Below are 11,720 nucleotides of genomic sequence, written 5' to 3'. Positions count from 1 at the left end.
AATTGGCCTACGATTTCAAATTAAATGTAGGCTTGATTTAATGGTAAGTGGTATAAAAGGAAGCCACTTAATTTATAATCAGTGCTAAAATGGTTAACAGAATTTGTATTGAGGAGTTGCTTGATCCTACAGTAAAGACTAGTTTCTTGGATTGCAAGCTTACTGCACTTAGTTATTCTAACTTTGTAAAGAAAAGTCAAATATATTAAATTTACAAATGTTTTTAAAGCATCTAAATGAAATTAGTCCATTCAATCAAATTTACTTAGCATAAATGAATATCAAATTCCCTTAAGCCACCAGTCAATTTTGTATTAAAGTTTTCCTGAAGATAATTATTTTATATAAAGTATACCAGGACTAAAATGTTAAGTAGAATTTATAAGATGAATTTAAGGGTTCAAGGACAAATTTTAATTTATAATTGATAGATAAAATGCTAAAAAAAAAAGCAAGCCCAAATCAATTACAATGTTCTTCTCTCTGCACCAGGGGCTGTGGAGATGGCTCAGGCTGAACGCTTTTCTCCCAAGACTGAGGACCTGAGTTTTGTCTCCAGAACCTATGTAAAAAGCTGGGCATGCTGGTACACACATATTTGTGCAATCCCAGTCCCAGAGAGGCTAAGATGAGGTGAGGTTCCTGGGCCTCACTGGCCAGCCTTTCTGACTAAATTGGAGACCTCCAGGTAAAACTGAGAGACCCTATTTCAAAAACCAAGACAGAGAGAATGTCAGAGGATGACACAAAGGTTGGCTTCTGGCACACACAAATACACACACACACATTTTACCTCAAAACTGAGTTAAAAACCCATCCTTTCTCAGTGTGCTCACTACTCATTCCCTCCCACTTCTGAACGTCTCACTGGGTATAAATTTTACAATTTAGTTCTTGCATGCTTCACTTCTCAGTTGCCTTCCCCGGAATGTAGCGCTGAGAAATGCCTTGTAAGGTTGTCTTTTCCAATTCTCAGATGTGTCTTCACCTGGATCTGTTAATCCATCCGCTGGGGTCTTTCTTTCTTAAATGTAATGTCTCTGTTCCTCTTTCCACATCACACACTTTGATGCAGCTCTTCAAACTGCTCTGTTTCTTCTCGAAACCCCTCCTGCCCCCTGCGAACCCCTGACTTGGGTGAGTAGGCACCCTGTCTCTGTGGCACGCCAGCTGGCTGGAGACCTGGCCCTTGGATCCCAGGCATCATGCCTGTCTCCACCAAGCTGTGCCTCTATATTAATTAGGACATGGGGTTCAGCCTCCAGAGTGGCATCAAACAGTGAGTGGTCCCACATTACAGCAGCCCCTAGAGAGAAATATATGGTGACATCTTAGCTTGCCTGTCCATTGGCTGAAACAGCTTTATTCATCAACTAACAAGAGAAACATGCTCACAGCATACAGAAGGACATCCCCCAATCAGAAATGGGAGAAATATGGAACACAAGGGCATTGAGAAGAGAAATTCCACTGTATGCCTCCCTTCTAACCAGAGGTGATGTTTCTTTTCGCAGAGTTTTCAGAAAAACCCTCCAGCTGTGTTCACCTCAAAGACCACAGGCCACCTGTACTTCAGGAGGCTATGAATGTGGCCCAACATAAAATTGGGAAATTGCGACATGGGATTTTTTTAGTGCAGTTTTGCTTGTTTTTGAATGTTTGTTTTGATAACTCAATTGCAAGGTGACCTACCATGAGCTTTATAGATCACCCTATTGCAACATTAAGAGGTTAGACAAGACTGCGACATGAGCCTGCCACATGCCCAGGTGTGGTTTCTCCAGTGTGTCCTTAGCAATAGAGATGAGCACATTAAGTTACCACAGCGCGTTGTCTCAACTCTCACCCCAACCCAGTCGCTCTTACTCTATTCAGAAATTCCAAATGGAGATTTGAAGACCAGGCAGAAACCCTGGGCTTCCTCAGCTAAAGGCCCTTAAAAAGCTGAGATTCGACTCTTTGTGAGAATACAGTCTTCTCTTGCGTTTTAAAAAGATTCCGTTTATGTCATTAGTATAGGTATCAGTGAAAGACTATACAATTCTTAAATTGTTTAAAATTTAATCTTGCTCTCCGTGATGCCAACTCTTACTCGTGATGAATCATTTCCCTGTGTGTGCTGTGGTTTTGTTTGATGTCCTCTTTAGTAGGGTTGTGTGACTGGGCCACTGTCAAGAGAACTGTATGAAAGCTGCTGCTGCTCAACTGCCCTTCAAGTTTAATGCCCTCCAGAGCCTCAGCCAGGGAATGGTTTCACCCACCATGGGCAGGTCTTCAACACTTCCTTTAACATACTCAAGAAAATGCCTCCCAGACAGGCCCAGAGACCCAACTTACAGGATTCTATATCCTGCCAAGTGTACACTTAAACTTACCCATCATAGTGTGTGGTCATGTGGATACATCAAATGAGGGTGACACTATCTCCATCTCCTTATTGCCATTGTGCATTTGGACACTTTAAGCTCCTCTCTTGTATGTTCATAAAATGTTTGACAGGATGTCATCAACTATAGTCACCCAATTGTGCCGAGGGACAATAGTACTCGTTACTTTTATTCGACTTTGTTTGTCATCTATTTTCCAAACTCTATGGCCTCTCCCTTCACCTTTTATTGGGGTCCTTTTTGTTTTTTATTTTATGTGTATGAGTGTTGCTGCATGTGTGTGTGTGTGTGTGTGTGTGTGTGTGTGTGTGTGTGTGTGTGTGTGTGTGTGTGTTCAGTGTCTGTGGAGGCAAGAAGAGGGTGTCAGATCCCCCATGAGATTGGGGGTCGCAGGAGGTTGTGGCCCGCCATATGGGTGCTGAGAACTAAATCCTGGTCCTCTGTGGGAGCAGCCATTGCTGTTAGCTACCTAGCCATTCCTCTACCCCTCATTAACTGTTTTAATTTGCAGTTCTAAGTTTACTAATGATTTGGGACATCTTTTCATGGGCTCCTTTGCTGTTTATATATCTTCTTTGACAAAATGTCTGTTTGATGCCTTTTCAAGTGGGTTGTTTCTCTCATTGACTTGTAAGAATTCTGGCTATCATGTTTTACACAAGGCACCTCAATCTGTGGTTTCTATTTTTACTTTTCTTAACAGTTGCTTTTGAAGAAAAGAACATTTACATTTTGTGTATTCCAATTTTTTGGGTTTTTAAATCTGTTTTATGCTTTCTATGAGCTCTATTCTCAAACCAAGATTTTTTCCTGTGTTTTTTAAAGAAGTTGTGTGAAATTTAGAAATTTATAAGTAGGTGGGTAGTCTATTTCAATTTAATTTCTTAGTGCATGGCACAAGGCATTGTGCCAATGTTCAATTGCTTCATTACCATTTGTTGAAATGGTTGTCCCTTCTCTACTGAGTTCAACATGTATTGAAAATCAATGGATTGTGTGAGTGTGGGTTTATTTTCTGTTCTGTTTCATTGATCCATGTCTCTATCCCTTTGTCAGCTCTTGCAGTCCTGAGTACGGAGCTTTAAAGCAAACCAGGAAGGCGAATACTGTATGTCTTCAACTTTTTGTTTCAAATTATCCTTGAGGTTTTGCTTTTACTTATATGTCTTATAATTGACTTTTCTGGTTCAATACAAACGCTACTTGGATTTGGGTTTGGGGGGATCATAGTGAATTTAAAGATCAGTTTGGAAAGAATTGACACCTTCACAGCCTCGAGTCTTCTAAGCCCAGTGGAGCTTGTCATTCATTTAGGCCTTTGATTCCTCTCAGCACTGTGATAGTTTTGAACACAAAACTTTCACAGAGTCTATTTGATTTATCTCTACATATTTCACAGGACTGTGGTGGCATTATGTGAGGCATTTCTTTTTAAATGGATAATTATTCATTACCATTTCCTGGAAAGAAAGGGAACTTTTGTCTATTCACCTAGTATCTTGCAACCAGGGGGAATCACAATAGATTTTTATTTTCTATTCTTCAGGACCTTCCATGTAAACAATCATGATGCCTGTGAATAGTTCTTATTTCTTCCTTCCAATTCATATGCCTTTTATCCTCCTATGTGAGCAAGATGGATAAACAGTAAGTCTAAAACAACTCCTTCAGTAAATAAACAATAAAATCTGAGTAAAAAGAGAACATTTTGTCATAATTTAATGGGCAGCATTTTCTTTCTCAGTGATACTCAAAATTATGTGTATTTTACAATTGATAGTGTTAGGAAAAGAAGAAATATTGCTTTTCCTAGATTATGCTGTGAATACTAGGCCTGGAGTTATGTAGTGTGGCAGTCCCAATATCAGGTTATATATACCCAGGGACTCCATAGTTTATACTGTTATCACTGACTCTCTTTAAAAGCATGGGTTTTCATTTTAAGACTGAACTAGGTCTACTGTTTAAGATCCCTGAAGGCTAAAAATGGTTGGTAAGCCAGTGACATTTAGTGGCTTTTGATCATGACAAATATAAATAGAAAACTCTACAAACTGGAAAGGACTGGAATTTTACTTATTTACAAGCTGACATAGTCATCTGAGAAAGTGTCCTTGGAGACACAGGATGCTGGGACAAGAGACAAAGCACAATATTGTTTGTAGGATGGCAGGCAAGATTGTATTGGTTCCTGTTGCCTACAAAATACCTCCGTTTAGGGGCAGGTGCAGTGCTGCTGGCTGCCCTCCCCCTGCAGGAGAGGCTGGAGCGGGAAGATTGCTTAAGCAAGAAAGTTCACATTGGCAACCAGCCTGCAGAGATCCTGTACCAAAAAAAAAAAATGTCCTGCCAAGGGGCAATGCAGTGCTGGCCCAGAGGGAAGCTGGACAGGTTCCAGCAATAGACAATTATACATTTTGACAGCACTGTGTATAATAACACCCAAAGCCCAAGAAGTATTGAGAGAGAAATCAAACAGAGCATATGGAAGGTTATCGTTCAAAATTATAGCATTTTGTGCTGAAGAGATGGCTAAAGATTTATGAGTGTTGGCTGCTCTTCCAGATGACCTAGGTTCAATTACCAGCCCCCACCCATATCATGACTCACAACCATCACAGTCCCAGCATATGATACCCTCTTTTAGCTTCCATGAGCATCAGACAAGCAAGTGGTATATAGACATACCTGCAGGCAAAACACACATATACACATAATATTTAAATTAATTTTTGAAAATGATAACACACTGCTGAGGAAAACCAAAGACCTAATAGAAGACCTTAAACTGGTTCAGAGACTAGAAGGCTCAACACAGATTTGTTAAACCTGAGAGACCCCAAACTTAAAACCCTGAATCTTTTGAAGGGGTTATGAGGAAAATGGCTGAACTCACAAAGATATATCTTACTATTTTTTTTTTACTATTATTACCATTATCATTATTCAGGACATCTATCTGCCCTCTGCTTCAGACAGGAATGCTATGTATACCCCCTAAAGGCATTTTTGGTACAACATCCATGAAAAGAGAGTACACAGGATGCTTGGTACTGCTGCTCCAAGATGGGAGCCATGAGAATTATGGCTGCTGTATGACACATTCTCCCCTCCTATCATGATAGGACACCACCTTGATCAGGTAGCCAGGGCAACAAGAGCAGATCAGTACAATGGTACCCAGGCTTATGGGGATGATAATGGGACTATTAACACTCCACAGTAGATTGAGGAAAGGAAAATCTGGAGGCCCTCCCTAAGATTTTGGCTACGGCCCTCTCTCCAGCTGCAAGTTTATGGGAAGTGAAGGTTGGTGAAAAGCTGAACTAGCGCTTCACAGGGTTGCTATCCAGAGTAAGCTGGGACTTTGTAGTGGTGCATATGTTTGGGGTCACCTATACTTCCATACACAACCTCTCACCTATCTGCTATAAGCAAGAGTGAAGTCACCATCATTGACTTTAATAGGATCACACTTGAATCTGTCCTTCATGCCCATCTGGAGTGAACGGACATTCAGTTGTGTCAGTGACAGTGACAGTCCCAGTGGTCATCTGGAAGAAGTTATTTTAAATAGAGCTTAGTGTCTGTGTCCAGGGGCCTCTGTCAGTGGCAGTTTGCCCATGTGTTTAATAAACTTGTTTCTAAGACTACTTCCAAGTCTTCTGTGCGGGTAGAGCTCGCCATGTGACACAGATGGACAGTGAAACACAGATGCAAGTGATCTCATCATCTCCAGGCCATCTGTGAATAAACTGATAACATTTTAGTAGCTTGACCAAAAAAGATGGCCCATTGCAGTAGCCAGCATTTTACATTCTAATCAATATGCCAGTCTGACTGTTCCCTACCCCAAACTTAAACCTCTCTCTCTCATACATGAGGTCTAAGTGGAAAACTGGCTTAACTGTTTTCTTGAATTATTAGTGTCTAACAGAGAGTTATTAAAAACTAAATAAGAAATGATTCTTTTATTGCAATGTAGGTCTTGAAGAGATGAGCAAGGAAATATAGATAGTTACATTTATTAGCTCTCTCTCTCTCTCTCTCTCTCTGTGTGTGTGTGTGTGTGTGTGTGTGTGTGTGTGTGTATTTTTCATAGTGTGATCAGGAATGCATATTCTGATGAGCATGCAGGAGATAGCACTGTAGTGCCTTCAAGCCTCATTGCTTTTGCCTTCCTAATGTACAAATCCCTAACAAACATATCCCCTGAGCTTAGAGTTAGTCTGATTAAAAATTAGTGGTTAGAACACATGCATTCTTAACATCTCCCCATTCTTTTCTGTCCTGAGAACTGAGGTAGGCTAACACATCTCTGAAAGAAAAAGAAAAAATGAACAATTTTTACAGAGTTCTTGAATGGTAGAAAATCTTAAAGTGGCCACAGACTTATTAGTACTCAATGTCAAAGCAAAGGGAAGTCCAAGTGGCTTTTAAATACAGTAGGCCAGCTGGACTGACATTTATTGGAAATGACAGGCAAGGCACACATCAGTGACATGGTTCAGGTTTCTTTCTTTCCTTTTTAAATATGCAGGTGGGCAGGATAGATGGCTCCGCAGTTGAGAGCACTTACTGTGCTCTTGCAGAGGATCTGACTTCAGTTCCCACCAAGTAATGTTGAGGAGCTCACAACCACATGTAAGTCCAGCTCTAGGAGCATTTGATGACCCCAAATTTCATGGTCAGCTGCACCCACACCCACACCCACACATAATTAACACTTTAAAATGTGCTATTTTAAAATTGGGAGGGGATGGGTATACACATGTGGTTACAGGTGTCATATGGGCCAGAAGAGGGTGTCAAAATCTCCTGGATTCAGAGCTGTAGTTGGATGTGAACCGTCTGGTGTGGGTGCTTGGAAACCAATGGAACTCGGGTCTTCTAAGAGAGCAGCAAGCACTCCTAACCACAGAGCCATCTCTCCAGCCCATGCCTCAGATTTCTGATGCTAGTGTGAGATTTTAGTGTATTAGGTTAGCAAGCCCATCATAAATTGTCACACATGTGACACAGTGTCTCTCTTCAGGCAGTGGAGCCCAGGGAGCCTCCTGGCATTACTGGTGTGGCCTGGGTTTTAAAGGACAGCACCTTCCCCTTCTCCTTTCTTACTAGCCTTTGCTTGCTGTCGCTTGCTCATGCACCCAAGTTGTCCTTAGCCTCCCGCAGCCTTCTCTGAGTTCATCTAAGTCTGTCTTTGAACCTGCCCCACTTTATCTAACCTATCACTGCCCTCCAAACTCACATCTTCTCCCATCCATCACCCCAAGCACTCCATTACCCTCCGCTGGAATCTTGCCAGCTATCCTTTCAAGATGCGTATCTGGCAAGCTGCCAGCTTCTCACTCTCTCCTCCCTGCCACCAACATGCTCAGGCTGCTGGGAACTAGAGTGGACCAAGGCCCCTGGAGCCATTACATGTTTCTCTACTATGTACACATCATAGTGCTCACTTCAGTTACCTTAACAAGTCTGAATAGTTTGCTCCTCACATATGAAATATGGTAGACATTTCTCGGTTCATTTCCCAGCATCCATTTTCCCTTCTCCCAAAGTATCTAGAGTTTTCTTTCTGAAAGTTCCCTTCCCCTTCCCTTAAGTTAACTAATTTTTCATTTGTGTGCACGTGCCCAAATGCCCCCAAAAGGGCATCGGATCCCCTGGAACTGGAATTAAGGTGGTTGTGAGTCACTGTATGTGGATGATGGGAGCTGAACTCTGGTCCTCTGAAGAGCAGTTCCTGAGCCATCTCCCCAGCCCTCCATTTTTCGTGATGCTCTTTGGGGAGTTCTGAGGCTTACTCCCCATGGCTTGCTCTAACAGTCCTTATAAAACCTAGGACCAACTACCCAGGGGTGGCAACATCCATAGTGGGCTGGGCCCTCCCACACCAATCAATAACCAAGACATTTCCCTACAGACATGGCCACAGATCAATCTAATGTAGGAAATTCATCAGTTGAGAAACCGTCTTTCCAGGTGACTTTTGGCTGTATAAAGCTAACAATACCACCTAACTAGCACTTGCCTATATGGAAATCAGCCCATGTCTGTCCTCAGCCTGCCCTCCTTTCTTGTCTCTATTCCATCCTCATCTTCAGAGGAAAAAGGTTCTGCCATGACAACTTAGCTGAGGGATTGCTTAAGTGACCACCCATGGGCTAAGCCAGGATTCTGTCCAGCAGATAGACAAATATAAGAAGAGAATGCTCAAAACAGGTACCTGCATGGAAGAGATGGCCTGGGGAGACCTGGCATTAGCTGCCATCGAAGCCACTGAAGTTGGTGAGACCTTTCAGCAAGGCCAAATGAGACTTGGAGAGACATGAGGTGGAGCTCTGTGGGCATGGACTCTTAAGGGACAAAGTGAAAGTGACACTCCCCTTTGAACAAGCTCATGACAGAGGTGGCAGAAGTGGCAGGAGGAAATAATGTGCTCCAAGTAGAGATGTGTCCCAAGGTGTGACGAGACAAACTCACAGAAAGTGTTGGATATTCATAGTGGCAGGACAGAGACAAGGTGGAACAGGAGATCAGAGACAAGAAAAAGGGCAAGAGTGGGGTAGATAATTCCCTTTCCAGCAGCTGGCTCAGACAAGCCCACGAGAACTGCTGGCTTGGGGGGCGGGCAGGGGTGCTATAATGACCAATGAGGACACAGGGAGACAGGGAGAACGGAAAGCAAATCAGGTGTTCTTGGGCAAGAATGTGGTGCACTCTTAAAGCTAAGTTTTTCCGGAACCCCAAGGAACTCTGTGAACCACCTGTCTCCTAACTCCATGCCTTGTTGTGGAGTTCCTCTGAAGACAAGTCCCCTGCCAAGCATTTGCCAATCAACTTCTTGGGGGAAAACCCTCAGCATGCAAGGAGGCCACAGCCACTATGCTGAGGTGGTTCTGCCAATGGCACTAGCTAAGCTAGTTGAGAAAATGATTTTTGAAGTAGATTAAAATACTGATTATGGGTGGGGAAAGATAGTTCAGTGGTTAAGACACTTGCTGTTCTCCTAGCAGACCTGAGTTGGGCTCCCAGCACTCATGTAGGATGGCTCACAGCCACTTGTAACTCTAGCTCCAGGAGATTTAAGCAACCTCTTCTGGCTTCTGTTGGCACTTGTACAGACACACACACACACACACACACACACACACACACACACACACACACACACCTACCTTTTTACTGAGATCCTTCTTAGTTGTCTTTCAAACTTGCTGGGTGCTGTAGGAAAGTGGGAGGAGAGGCTCAGGGACCCTGGAAGAGAGTTTATGAAAGGAACTATTTGCAAGGATATGGGTAGGTCCAGGACGTGGTTTTTTGGGACTGGATTCTGCCATGCCCTGATAGCTATGTGACCACTGATGGCTTCCTTATCATTTTTTGATTTATCTTAGATTTTTCTTTTCTCTTTTTCTTGAATCGTAGCTCCACCCTGTGAGATCGTGAAGATAAACAGCTAAGCAGATTTCCCTTTGATACACAAGTTAAGTAATTGACCCGAGGCTCAACCATGGATATGTGGCAAGCGTGGGCTGGCAGTCAGATAGGGTTCCTCTTAGTTCCTCTCAGGCTTCCTTCATACAGGCACACTCCTCTCTGCCTGCCCCCGGAGGGGAACTTGGCACAGAGTGTTCTTGGCCTCACCAGTTCCCACAGGAGCAACAAGAACTTGATGACATATTCCCAGAAATGTCAGCATCTTGCCTCCATCTCCACCCAATAATTGCTTCAACCACATTTAACCAATGGCAGCAAACCTGAACTTGCTGCAAGGAATCAGGCCCGAGGAAAGTGGATTTGGTTGTCTTGTGGAGTCCAAGTATGCTTTCTTCTTTCCGTGTGTGTGTGTGTGTGTGTGTGTGTGTGTGTGTGTGTGTGTGTGTGTGTGTACATGTGTATGGAGGCCAGAGGTCTGTTGCCTTCTGTCCCTTTTCTCCTTATTCATTCATTTTTAAATTAATTTATTATTGTGTGTATACATAATATATGTGTGTGCATGGTACATATGATGGGGAGTGGTGGTCAGAAAACAACTTTGTGGACCTGGTTTTCTCATCACACCTTTATGGGGGCTTGGGGGATTAAACTCAGATCACCAGGCTTAAACAGTAAGTGCCTATACCCACACCCACTGAGCCATCTCACTAATCCTTTTTAAATTTAACTTTGTGCATGGGTAATGTGTGTGCTGTACATGCTTGTGTGTGTACACACTTGCATAAGTGTAGATAGATGATGTTCTCATGTATGTGAATGCGTGTGAATGTACCATGCATGTGCACATATGTGTGAACACATGTGAAATCCCAAAGTTGACACTGGGTATCTTCTTATAAGTGTACCTATCAGCTACATAGCTTTGGAAAAAGTCACCTAGCTTCTCTAAGATTCTCTCCTTAATTGCACAGTGAACTTTCTCTCCACATGAGGGTCATGTTATTGGTGATTAGCACAGAGCCCTATGTGTAGGGAGGAGCTTCAAGTACCATCCACTCTCTTGTGTCATCCCCTCACATACCCTTTTATGAACAGAGACACCAGGATTATTGATCTCTGGGGGACACAATTAGAGAAGTAGGTATGAAAAGCTGGGCTATTTTTCCTTGTAGGGTCTAGAGTAGGGTACAGTGAAGGAAATGAGTCAAGTTGACGTTTTTTAAATAGAATATTGAAATTTCACTGGTGTTTTCCCCCACAAATTTTAATATATCATAGGTGGTTAAGAGGCCTGGCTGCTCTTCCAGAGGACCAATACCCAGATGGTTGATCAGAATTACCTGTAACTCCAATTCCAGAGGATCCGGCATGTTCTGTTGGTCTCTGCAAACACCGAATACTCCATGGTGCACTTACTGGTGTGCAGTCAAACTCTCGCATACATAACATTTAAAAAAACATTTTAAAAAGCAATATAATCTTTTTCTGGGCCCAGTGGTGGACGCTTGTAATCACAGAACTCAGGAAGCAGAGGTAGGAAGATATCTGTGAATTTGAGGCCACCCCGGTCTATAAAGTGATTTCTAGGCCAGCCAGGGTTACAGGGATGCTGTGTAGGGTCTCAAAACCCCTCCACAACAATAAAAACTCTTTTAAAATTGTATTAAGAATATTTAAAAATAAGTATAACTTTCCTAAAAGTTTTTATGCCACCCCTCTACATTCTGCATCTAAAGACTGCTTAAGTCCAAAACCAGGCAGAGGAAAAGAACCTGGCTCTGTCAGACTTGACACTTTGTGCACACAGAAGGTGGCGGAGCCAGTGGACTACAACTTCCAGAGGGCCACGCGGAGCGGAGCTTGGGCTGATTGGCTGCTTGAGCACCGCCC

The 11,720-nt window shown here is 42.8% G+C and overlaps 1 long non-coding RNA gene across 1 annotated transcript; it reads right to left on the bottom strand.

Annotated features, from left to right (window-relative positions):
* Positions 1 to 405: 405 nt before the first annotated feature.
* LOC103163569 lies at positions 406 to 11,634 on the bottom strand. The gene is made up of 3 exons (XR_003481031.2): positions 11,171 to 11,634; positions 9,569 to 9,647; positions 406 to 1,306 (listed from the first exon to the last, which is right to left on the bottom strand). It is a non-coding gene; the product is annotated as an uncharacterized LOC103163569 (long non-coding RNA).
* Positions 11,635 to 11,720: the final 86 nt, after the last annotated feature.

The sequence above is a fragment of the Cricetulus griseus genome (genome assembly GCF_003668045.3).
Source record: "Cricetulus griseus strain 17A/GY chromosome 1 unlocalized genomic scaffold, alternate assembly CriGri-PICRH-1.0 chr1_0, whole genome shotgun sequence".
In the NCBI taxonomy this organism is placed as follows: domain Eukaryota; kingdom Metazoa; phylum Chordata; class Mammalia; order Rodentia; family Cricetidae; genus Cricetulus; species Cricetulus griseus.
This window is presented reverse-complemented; position numbering and strand designations above follow the sequence as displayed.